We start from the raw sequence: 13,123 nt of genomic DNA on the forward strand, positions 1-13,123 counted from the left end.
GTTCTCATCCAGCCAACGACAACCCATATTTATAAGAATTCATGCACTTTACCAGGCATTAGCCCGACAGAATTAGGAGTGTAGAAAGTGGAGCTAACTCCACAAAATTCTTCCATCAGCCTAAGTGTCAAAACCCTCATGGAAACATGATAAAAGCCTCACCAAGCAACAGCAAAACCCAGGAATAAAGAATTTGCTACTGCTATTTACATGAAGGCCAAACAATAGCTTTGCAGTTGATTTGTTTCCCAATTAATTTCTTCATTTGCAGTTGGGAGCCTTTGCTTTTTCCTAAGGGCAGACCCTTGCTCTCCTGGCAACCTGCTGCTCACAAAGCTGCAAGTCAGCCACGACAACACCAAGGCTGGTAGGGCCTTAGCAGCTCCAGAGCCCAAAAGACAGCTTTCCACCCACACCAGCAGGTATTTTCCCTCTTCACTTGAGCTGGTCCAAGCTGACACTGGGTCCCTGTGTGGGCATGTCAGCAGCCAGACTGAGGAGCAGTAGCAGCAGGGAGCCTTCTTGGGCATGTGTACATTAACAAATATCTTACACTCAGGCCAGAAGTCAACTTCTGGTTGACACACAAAATGGGTAAGTTTGAATCACTGATAATGGTATTAAGGTTACTCCTTGACATTTAAAAGTATCCAGCCCACCACTCTGACCTACGTATTATTGTTTCCTTCTATGTCATGCTGTAAATTCAAGCTTTCCATAGACAGACTGCTGCTATAAATCGGTCTTGTCATTAACATTCACCATGATGGTGGTGTTCCCACTTGAGGAAAGATTTCAATTAAAATCCTGCTCATTATGAGTGAAATATAATCCTATATCATCAATGGAAATCAAACAACAAATTTTATTTAATGGTCTACTAACCATAGTTGGAGTTTTGTTTTTTTTTTTCATGTACACATTAAACTATATAGATATAATGGAGCACCACCCGCTAATGAAGCTTTTGCTACAAGTGCCCTCTGCAGCCTCCCACCTTACTGCAACAGACATGAGGACACTGTACTGCACAACCTCGGAAGCTTTCAGCCCCCAAAATGCAGTCATTTTGTGTCATGCTATTTTTCACTGGTTTGTTTGCATCACTCTATAATGGAACTCTGAAGAGAGCTAGCTAAATTAACCATCATAACACTATAGATAACTCGTGGAAATGCAACATATTGCCTTCTTTTAAATTAGAACGTTATTTAAAAATTAATTGGGTTATAATAGTGACACTGTGCACTGAGTAATTGAGCGAAAATTGCTATTTTACAGAGGCTGCCATCAGTCCATAATTAGTACAGTAGCAGCCCTTACTTAAGGCATGAATCTTCTGTCCACCCAAATGCCGGGGTCAAGAGGTTAAAGCAGCCTCTAAAAGCCAAGGCAGCACTTCTCCGCCAGCTTTCATTTGTGCTGCAGAACAGGAGCCTTCCTGGGAGTGAGGGGCAGCTGGGGATGCACAGCAGTAGAGCTGGCATTAGTTCTGCCCAGGGCTGCCTGCACATCCCATCCTGTCCCATCCCTGCTGACCACCTGAGCAGCACCCGCTGCTGACCTGAGCTTGTTTCCCCTCCCTTTGAATCTCCATGCCTGCTCTGTTTTTGAAATGCAGTGTCTTGTTTTGGACTCTTATTTATTCCAAAGAAGTTTCAAGTCCCAGATGAGAAGGAAACCACATAATTTCATCTCAGCAGTTTTGTTTTCACATAAAGTGAGTTCTAATAGCCAGCAAGGAATTTTCCATGCATCTAGCTCAATACTTTCTAGCTCCCCTTATTTCAGGGTAGGGGAAAAAAAACTATAAGGTATTTAGATGTTCCAGAAGTACTGGTATTTGCTGGTACTAATCTAGAAACTGAGACACTTGAACTCGTTGGCCTATGTATTTATACATGAAGCATAAAACAAACTTTACCCCACTCCAGTAATCTATCTGCTTTCGTCTCCATTTCAATTCCCACAAAATTCAATTTAAAGAGATCAATGCTTCCAATGGGAGAAGAACTGGATGCTGAAACACTCCCATTTGTATGATCTGGGCTCTGCTGGATGCACCAGAACCCCACTGAGATCAAATCATTTGAACAGCATATTATTATTCTCAAACTATTTGCATATTTTCAAAGGGCAGCTTCAGTGTTACTTCAGTTTGTCCTGACTGTGCCAAACCAAAAATTTGCTCATTTCAAAGCAAAACCACAAACTGACTTCATCATCCTGAAGCCAATGAAAACAAAGGGGAGTGAGAAGACAGACAAAACCATTTTGGACCATACATCATCCTGTTAATGCCAAAAATACACCACGCTCATATCACCAACTCATTTGCTAACAGTGGTATTAAATACTAGTACAAAAATATTCTCCTCATTCCCAAAGTGCTTTTTTTCAGGTTGATAAAGCAGATTAAGCACAAGTTCACTCCATTATTCCATCAATATAGCAATTATTATACACAGCAGGAATTCAATCATTCATGATGTATTTGGGCTGTTCAGACCGCTCATTGGGCAGACTTACGCCTCTGCCACACACTGAGAAGATGCTCTGGTTCTGCCTTCCAGGGGCTGGACAGGTGGCCTGAAACAGCTGCTGCTTCCCCAACCCAACACAGAACCAGCAGCTCCAAAACAACATGCCCAGCCAGCTCCCAGCAAGCAGTGGCAAGAGGGGGGAAGTCATGGTTAACACGGCACTGCAGCACACTTCCTTAAGGCTCGGGATGACAGACACGTCTTATTTTTACCTTCCCACTGCACTGCATCCAAAAAGACTATCAGGAGATCATCAGTGTTTTTGAACAAAGCATTTCTGGTGTGGTGGTCACAAACAGTAAAAAGAAAAAAAAAAAAAAAAAAAAGTAACCCAGAAAAATGCAAAATTACTTTCCAGCAAGACAGATCCTTCATCACATGGAATATAAGTTATATCACAAGCAAAAGCAGGATGACTCTTACCTTACTCTTACACTAAATCATATTTGTTTATTATCACAAAGAAAGAAGTTCTGTAACTAATGACAATATAAACTCAACTAAAAACTGCAAGTATTGCACAAATCTTTCCCATAGGAGAGGATCAGAAATACAAAGAACACCGTGAGGTTTTTAAATACCAAAACTAAAGTTTTTACTGGTTTATATTATTGACTCCAGCAAAGAGATTCAACAGCTGTACAGTCAGTTCAGTATAATAAAACCTGCCAAAGGAGGCCCACTGAAAGGCTAACCAATATGTGTAATTTGTCAAATCACAGCTGGAGAAATATTATTTTAATCAAAGAGATATCATCATCAGTATAACACCAATGCTTGATACCAAAGTAAACACCTCGGGTATATATACATAGTTCTTTTTTCCCCCACCTCCTTAACCTTCTTGTCTTGCTGAATATCATTTTCCCCACTGCGCATATCTTGTTTTCAGCTTTGCAGTAGGCTCTTTCTGTTCAAGTACAGAGATCGAAGCCCCTGAAACACTGATCTGTTTGGTTCTGATACAACATAATCAGTCCTCAGCTTTTTTTTACTTGGAAGCTTACTGCAGTACACTAGCTCTTCTAGAATCATATTGTTGCTTTTATTTTTCTTTTGATCCTACAGGCAAAACCAGAATGGTGAAACAGAAATGCCTAAAACATAAGTGCAGATGTTGTCCTTCTCCATCTGCAAAGTAGTAGTGCAAAACACAAGAGCTGCTACAGGAGCTCAGGCACAGCCTTCTCTGCTTTGAACACAGCATTAATTAAACCAACATTTATATGTTCTAGAGAATCTGTTAATTGATTATACATATCTTTTCATAATGAGCTTGAGAGACTGTAATGTATATCACAGTAAGTGGATAATTTTAAGGTGCTTATATGACAAGAATATGCATACATGTATGTATGAAGGCCTTTGTAAGTGCATCATTACAGCTGTTTATAAAACAGCAGACATGGACTGTAGTAATAAAAAGGTAAAATAATGAAAAGCCACATGCAAGTCAAGACTTGTTCCTCCTTACGCATTTCCAAAAGGTACATCATTAGCGTATCAACAATCATCCATCTAAAAACACTTAAAAATACACAAACATAATCAGCAATGATTTGTGGAAATTCTGAAGTCACCCTCCTGAGTGCATCCCTCTTCTGTAACTATGCCTTGGGGCCACGATAATCAGCATGAGAAGCAGCTAATAGATTTAAGAGCTTTCATCTTGAAGCTGATTTGTATTCTTTCGCTTATGTGCAGTTCCTACATAGGTCTGCATCACCCCATGCTGGAGTGCTAACGCAATGCATTTCTCAAGAATTCAAAGCAGATAATCTCCCCATTTCTAAGCAAATCTTATGAAAAGGTATCGAAGAACAGAGGACACTGCCTTATTTTATTTGTGTGTTTCCCTAAAGGCTGCTCCATGGCCATACTTGCACAATCCTTCTGCTATTCAGGGAGTATCATTAAGGAGAAAAAAACCCACAAACTACACACAGTAAGTTTTAATAAATCACTTGAGTCTATCAACTTAATCTTCATTACAATCTATTACAACAAAGATTCCTACAGTATGACAGAAGATTTACTGGGTATAAAGATTTGCCTGAAGGCGGAATGTAATCAGAAATGGTACAGAATAAAAAAAAAAAACAACACACTAGCTTGTCAGCACCGCTACATAGAAACATACGAAGAACTCTTAATAATGGTAAAGCCCGTGGGAAAAGATGGAGCTTTTCCTCAGTAGCACTTCCCAGGAAGTCAAGACCTTGCCACATACAATACACATTTCACAGTGATATTCTCACTGATTTGAGGAAGACATCTGGCTTAGCCTACGGAAAGTTTTTATTCTTGAACACCTACCTGTATGGTTAATATGGGAGATGGAAGGACCCAGTAATTGCTCAGAAAATGCATAACATTTCCCTTTACTATTTCAGTAAAAATACTCAGAAAACAGAGGGATGGACACAAGGATGATGATCGAAATAGTTAATACTCATTTCTAATCTGCATACATTCCTTTACAACTGACCCTGCCAGGTAAAAACAGGCCAATCCAAAGCAACACGACTTTCCTGTCTGATGCAACTCTGTACATAGCAGGGAGGTTGAAACTAGATGATCACTGTGGTCCTTTTCAATTCAGGCCATTCTGTGATTCTATGATCTTCACGTTATTCTCATACACTTTGTGATCTGCTAAATGGAACAAAACATTTTGTAGCCCATACTATATTTATACATGAAATGTCTGCTTGCATTAACAAGATTAAAGCAACCCAAAAAAAGGAGGAAATATAGGTACATAGGAAATCAAGAATGAGTACTGATATTTATTTACAAATACCTGGTAAATGGCATTTGCTGTTGCTAAGTAATTGGGCCATGGATTTCTCCAACATCTCAGCTAACTGCAGAAGTAATAGACTGCTGATAAGGACAGAAACCAATGACGCAGCCAAGCTGCTCCAACAGTCCACAGCCATCAGGACGGATGGCCTGCTTCCTCCATCCCTCAGGCCTTCCAAATTCTCAGTCACAACCCACACCCAGGTCAGCTCTCTGACTCATAGCACTCCTGTCTCACCTAATCATACTCAGCAGCTCAACAGAAGATTGTTCCTTGGGAAATCTGTCCAAGTGGGGACATGAGGATCAGGAGGGAAATTCTGAGGTGAACTGGCTCTTAGGGACAAGGTCAAAGAGTAGTTATTTCACCACCCTACACTACCAGAATATCTGAATATCTGTCACCCAGATGGAACCTTGCCATCACTGTTCATTCCTGTGAGAAATTACAGTTCTTACATATCTTTGTGTAACAATTCTCTGCTGAGGAAGAGACAAAAACACAGCTTCAGGTGCAGTTTCACAGTATAAACTGCAGTCTTCAAACAAACATTCTGCAGTGCACCCAGAGAGTAAATATCAATGAAGACTTTCCTCTGGCTCCTGGCATAACAACCAGCACTTTAGAGGAGCAGCAGCAATGGGTCAAGCTGTAGTTGTAGCAACAGTTCATTTTCCATATAGGCTCACAGACAACTAGTTATTTGGACTTGCTGTTGTGTCTGTAGTAGCCTGGTACCATTGAGAGAGTAGCCATATGCACAGTAAAAATACTTTGTAAAAAAAAAAAAAAAAAAAAAAAAAAAAAAAAAAAAAAACACACTTGAATAAGCACATATGTAGTCAATGAGATTCCTATCCTTCCCCTCAAACTCTAATTCCATTGATTTCTTCCTATCTATTATCCATCTGCTACTTCCTGAATGTTTCTGAGCCATTTTATAAGGAAACAGACAGTTTTCACAATCAGCTACCTACATATACTTCCTAAGAAGTGCTGCCTGTTCCTCAGCTCTTCTGTTCCTCAACCATAACTGTAGGTCCCCACCTATGGGGACAGGCAGGGGTTGTGTCCTTCCCTGGAATTTACATTCACATTCAAGTTTATTTCCTACTCCCATCCAAACTTGCTACCTTGTCACGGACTCAGCTTTTCTTGGAACACATGATCTCATTCCTAGCTGTCAGCCTAGGCTGCTTTCTGCTTGAAACATATGGAGAAGCATTTTTTCTCCTTGAGGGGGGACCAAGCAGACAAAGCTCCAGTGCAGACTCTCACAGAAAAATGCTAGGAATGACTCAGACTAAGTTCTGGGAGCAGAAGTGAATTAAATTGATTGAAGTGTTTCCACAAAAGCATTTTCTGCACTGATTCAAATAGTGTTTAGTGAGGCTGACGACTGATATTGCTCCTTAAAATGATTTTTTAAATCATCAGCTTTTGCTAACGAAGCTGGCCTGCTGGAGTGGTGAAAGGACAGCCGTCTGGGGCAGTTGACTTCCTCCCAGTCCACAGCTGGAACGTGTCTCCTCCAAGTATGCAACTAAAGACCTTCAGACTTCAAGAATTCCGCTGCTTTGCCAGCAAAGTGATCCAGCCAACTGCTAAGCTGTTCTTCAAGATACCACGGTCACATAAGATAACATTCAGAACTCCATTAACCAAGAATATTTCAGCCACTTTTTCCCTCCACCTCACAAATAAAAGTAAATGAGATCAAGTTTTTCTTCACATATTATTTTTACCACGTTTGTCGTGTTTCAGGTCTGTTTCTTGTCTGAATCATTAAAGTGCCTTGATGCACAACGGATTAAGTACTTAAATAAATAGTTCACTTTTCCTCTAAATTGAGAAAGTGATTTCAGTTTTTAATCTGTTCACAGAAAACATTTTAGAAAGGTAAACATCCTATTCACTGTGCAAATACAAAAAAAGCCACTTTCAGTGTTGGCCAACTTCTCTAAAACTGTTTATAAATGCCTGCAGTGAAAGAAAATAAAATAATATTTTCTCCATTTTTTGTTTTAAAAGACAGTATCTACTTCAGATTCAAGGGACAAGAGCTGTTGCTTGACTGATCAGAACCAGATTGGTCAGCCAGGCACTTTCAACCATTCCACTGCAGAACACCTTTGCCAGTGTGAGCAAGTCCTGCTAGGGCTGCAAACCTTGCCTGGAAGAAGAAGCAGCAGCAGCTCTTATACTGCATTCATTTGCTGCCCAGAGTGAGTAGAACCAGGCAGCAGGCTGCCTTGCTGCCATTCTGATACTCTATCAACAGTAGTTGTCTGGCAGAGTCTGTCTTAAGGAACAATACAGATATATTTGTTTGGATACTGTTTATTTCAGTATGAAGGATGCTGGCCAAACATTTCCCTTATGTTATTTTTATGCCCCAGGGCAGCCTCAGATGGGGATTGATGTCATTTACTTGAAATATTTGCTGTAAAATAAAATATGCCTATTTTTATCTAGTAAATCTAGCACAGAGGAAGCAGACAAACTGAACTTAGCACTTTCTGCTGTGGCCACTACATTCTGCTCTCTGGCTGCACTTCACATCCACTTTTGCCCTACAGTCTTGCCACATCTTACAGAGTCACATTCATAATTTCCGAAGTGTCTGGAGCCTAACACAGAAGCCTATTACCTTGGGCTCCCCACAGAGCGATGTAGAGAAATTACCTTCTCCAACAGGCAGTCCAACCCACAGGCAATAATGACAACCTTATTTCTTCCCATCACCTTCATAGAGCAAGCAGGCTCCTAGCTTTGGAAGCTTATCTGGATACTTAAGGTAAAACCAAATTAAATCCATGAAACAAGCTTAATCCCAGTGCCAAATAGGTCAAAATATATCTACTGTGATTACATACCTCTGTGAAACTATGTTAAAGCAAGCCTCCACATGAAGCTGTAAGAACAATTATAGAATTAACTGACAAGAAACAAACAAACAAACAAAAAAACCCTCTTATAATCTTAATTTGAGGCACATCACTAGATGATACTTACCCTCTATTGATCCTGTATTTCCTAGTCAATTGCATTACCCCCCACTGCAAGTATTCAGCTCATACCCCATTCTGAGCCAAGAGTAGCCCCAGCTCCTCATATCCATATGCTGGCAAGGGAAACCCTGGTGCATGCTAATCATGGCTTTCCTTTAGGCTAAGGTAGGAAATTTATGGTTCCACAAGTTAGGCTCCATATACAGAGAAATGCTTAATATTTCCGAACAAGTAACACTAAAATGCATCCTGAAATGAATTATAGGTACAGTACAGTTCTCACAATGACATCTGCATCCACTCAGTGGTTTTTGCCAACAGCATATCATAAATACACAACCACTGACTCTAGCAGCCATTTCTACTGCAGAACTGTCTTTGTGCTTTGGGTTGTCCACATAAGTCACAGCATAGACAAAAACAAAACTTAACCACTGTCTCCAAACCTGAAGTTAAAAGAACTGTACAAAATCCACTACAACAAAAAACACTCATTTGAGAAGGTCAGAATTTTTAAATGTAATGTCAGTAATTCACACCCATTAATTCAGTTTTAGAGATCACTAAGATACAGACAGAAGCATCAGTAAGTGGTAACATAATGGAGATAGAATCCCAGATCTATGGGATGGAAGCAACCTTACTCCCCTTATAACCTGAATAACAAGCTGTCCGTGTTGTAAAGAAATAAAACTCCACGGTGACAAATATAAAGCAGGTTTTTAAGTTCAAGAAAGGAATTCTAAGTCTAATTCAGGAAAAAAGACAATAAAATCTATTAGGAAAAAAAAGTAGGTTTTGTCTTGAGCGTGTGGAGTTAGACAGCAGTATGAGGATACCTCACAGTTCATTGTGTGTGTTTCTCACACACAATAGCCACTGCACTGACAGAACACTGCTTCATCCCCTGCAACAGCTGCAATTATAAGGAGAGAAAGCAGTAAGAATAGGGCGAATACAAACTTATCTCAAAATGCTCTTCTATCTTTCATACATTTTCAGCTCGTAAGTTGTATTATTGTTTTGTTTTTAATCCAGCTGTAGTCTGTGTATTTAGTAACACCAATGGATTCTCCTAATATTTCCCCAGTCTCCTAAAACTATGTGAATACATATACTTCTTTCAGAGAGTGCCGTAAATTTGAAAACAAAATAATCCCACCACATTTCCAAGGTAACTCAGGGACATTTTTCTTCCTGTTCCAAATATCAGCAAGAAAGGCAAAACACCAAAGGTTCATAATGACCTTTGGCATATCATGCCCAGAAAATGGAGGAATTTAACCTGACTGAGGCTTACAGGCATGCAGTGCTGCTTCACATGCAGCTGTCTAGATAGGCAAAGCAGGTTATATAATGCATCTCCAGTGCAAAGAAGGATACCCCTTACAAAACAGCTTCAGTATTGTTATCATAACATGCTCCAAAGTGAGTGTCCTGATATAGTCGCTAGATTTAGTAATATTTTCCTTGCATGCGGATAATTCCATTATTTCACAAATAAGCTGCTTTTTATTTCTTCTTTTGTACTAGCTAGTGAGTAGCCTGAAAAAAAGATGTGTTCTGTACAGAAGAAGTGCAGAAGAGATTCACTGACTTGATAAGAAGAAATGAAATACAGCTAGTGTACAAGAAATGGAGAAATATATTGTGGCATAATGATGAGAAATCATTACCTGATAAATCAGCAAGAAAGAGAAGCAAGAAGGTTATACAACCTAAACATAACATCAGAATACAGAGCAATCCTATAGAACATAACATCACTTAATCTGAACTAAATTACTGGGAAGGCATGGGGGGAAACAAAGTCAAAAACCTAGCCCAAGGTAACTGCAGTGTCAGACAAACAACACGCAGCCAGACATGGAATGCACAGATGTAGCAAAGGATCCTTATAGCTGAGAAGGTACAATGGCAGCACATTAATGAAGATATAACCTTTGCTGTAACTGTACCCAGAACACAAGGAAAAAGTGATTTAGTTTCTCAGAGGCCATAGCTGATTGCAATATATGGACTCAAAGGGCTGTGAAAATCCAAAGCGTTTTCTTAGAGGACACTGTTGTTCCTATACAAGGCTGCACAGCTTTTGTTTAACTTCAGTCATATGTTTTAGATTCCCTCTTCATCAGCCATAAAAGTTACTTGTGTAACCATGAATCATAGTTAATATGGCAATTTCCCCACCATCAGACAGGTTTCATTAAACCTACAGGTTTTCTGTGAAATACCTAATGGAAAAGATGATGTTCCACGGTCTTTTTCAAATGCAAAACAAACAGAGTATGCTGAACTACATTAATTACTCCACAGACTGTACAAGGGTATCACAGAAAGGCATTGTTATGAGATATGATTATTATTAAAACATAACCATACGCACACAAATTACAACTGTTCATTAGAGGCCATTCAAAATACTGTTCCTCCAGACCACAGAACAATTATGCTTCATTGTTTTTCTAGCCTGCTCCGCACTCACACAGGGGTTACCTTCATTTCTTGTCAGAGGCATAAAGCATTTTCTCTAATGGATTGGCATTTCCAGGTCAACTGAGGTCAATCTACACCAGTGCAGTTCTGGGGCTGTTCCTGCATCATGTCATTGGCCCCAGGCTGGCTAGGCCTGCAGCCATGGAGTGCCAACACAATTTAGCTGACTTCAAGGGAGAAGAAAGCAAGCTTGCAGAAAGAGATTGATTTCACTAAGTGATAAACCTGCACTTGCTAAAAGCCTAACTCTTCTAAATCAATTACAGCAGGGCAGAGATGGAACGATACAAGATGTCTGCTAGCAAATTCATTGAAAATAAATGTCAAATTCTTAGTTGCTTTTTCTTTTATTGTTGTATTTTGAATAATATCCATTTCTTTGATACAGCAACTTATACAAGCTGCTTCAGAAATTTTCACTGAGACTAATTCCGAAGTACAAACAAATTTTAAGAGTGCACTTCAGCAGCAAAACAGTCATTTTGCCTCTTTCTCAACTCCCAGCTTATGTCTTCACTTCATTTAGAAGTAAAAACTTATTGATGGGCTGGGCAAGGGATTCAAGAAGGCCCTCAGCCCAAGTAAAGCATGGCACAAAGTTGGCCATGTACTGAAATAAAGGAGAGATTTCAGACTACAACCTGATCATCTCTAGTACAAGTCCTTGCATTCTGAACATATACAGGAACAAGGAACAAAATGAGACGGCACTTGTACCTCTGACCAAGGTAACATATTGAGTGCTGCCTCATGCTTCACTCGTGACAATTGTGGTGCACCCTGCCATAACACCAGAACATGCCCACAGTGGCAATGGCACCAAACTGCCAGAGACCATCAGATAATGACTTCTGTTCTGGACAAACATGCATGTCACCAAATACCAAACTAAGGATACAAAACAGTCCATCTGATTGTTCTGTCAGCATCACACCAAGTGGATGGAATTTAGGCAGATAGCCAGCTGAAAGCTCTGATTACACACAGGTTACAGAAAGAGCACTCCACCATAATTCACTTATTCCTGTCTACCTTCCACACCCCAGTTTGGACTTAAACATAGAAGAAAACTACATTTCCACTGCAAGCTTACTGAAAAGAAATGCAATAGGCTAAAATAAATACACTGTAACATCTTAGAAAAGTTACAGCAGTAGGACAGCTGGTAAACTTCAGCTGCATGACCCAGGCAAAACCTTAAGATGCTTTCTTGTACACTGCACACTTGAGATTTCGCAAGTTTCTGAATTATTTCATTCTTCTCGTGTTTTTCCACATCTCCCTTGTGCCACCACTGCCATGTGCATTACAAACAACTGAAACCTGAAAAAGGTTACAGTCCAAAAGGATGAAAAAACCCACAGTAGTGGGGGGATGAGTGGATTCCAGACAAACATACCCAGAGCCCCAAAAGAAAGGGGACATCTTCTCATTGCACATCCACATTTTAGAATAAAAATAAACACCTCCTACCACAAAAGCTCCTCAGTTAATTCAGGAGCAAACAAGTAAGACATCACAGGAGGGAAAGTGAAAACTCACTGTTTGTGCATGCCAATCAGGAACTCTTCTGAGAAAAGAATGAATTTGTGATTAAAGCACTGGAAGGGGACCCTGGAGATCTGAGTTTAGTTCTTGTCTCTCTCACAGACCCTTAAGCATATCCTTAGGCAAGATGCTGCCCTGCCTTTTAAGTGGAAACACTTTTTTTACAGCCTCTCACCCCTAGTCATCTTCACTTCTGCAGTAGACTCCTAAGGACAAGGCTCACACTTTTCACTGTTAGGATGAACATTTCCAGGTCTAGCTTGAGGCACCAGCTTGACAGCAGTGCAAAAAAAAAAAGCATCTTAATGCTAACACCTACCTCAGCATCTGCAACCCACTAAATTAAAATTGGATGTAGAATTTTAAGTTCTCCATTTCTGTAAATCGCACTACCAAGTGTACAACCAGTTTTCTTACCTAATTGCGACTCCTCTCACTAATTCCTTATGGTAAAAACTCTTACTTGTAGGAGGGAAAAAAAAATAAATAAATCCAAGAAGGTGTGCTGATTAACAAGAGGTTGTCCCTAAGCATGCAGAGGGACGAGCTTAATTCTGAAGGATGTGATTTCTCACAATGATTTTCAGTAACACACACACACAAAAAAAAAAAGGGGGGGGGGGGGGGGGGAGGGAGGGAAGAAGATAAAATGAATGCCCTAAGACTGGAAACCATACTAGCTGTGCTACTAATCTGACCCAACAAATGTGGAAGCCTGG

This window comes from Excalfactoria chinensis, chromosome 11 (genome assembly GCF_039878825.1).
Source record: "Excalfactoria chinensis isolate bCotChi1 chromosome 11, bCotChi1.hap2, whole genome shotgun sequence".
In the NCBI taxonomy this organism is placed as follows: domain Eukaryota; kingdom Metazoa; phylum Chordata; class Aves; order Galliformes; family Phasianidae; genus Excalfactoria; species Excalfactoria chinensis.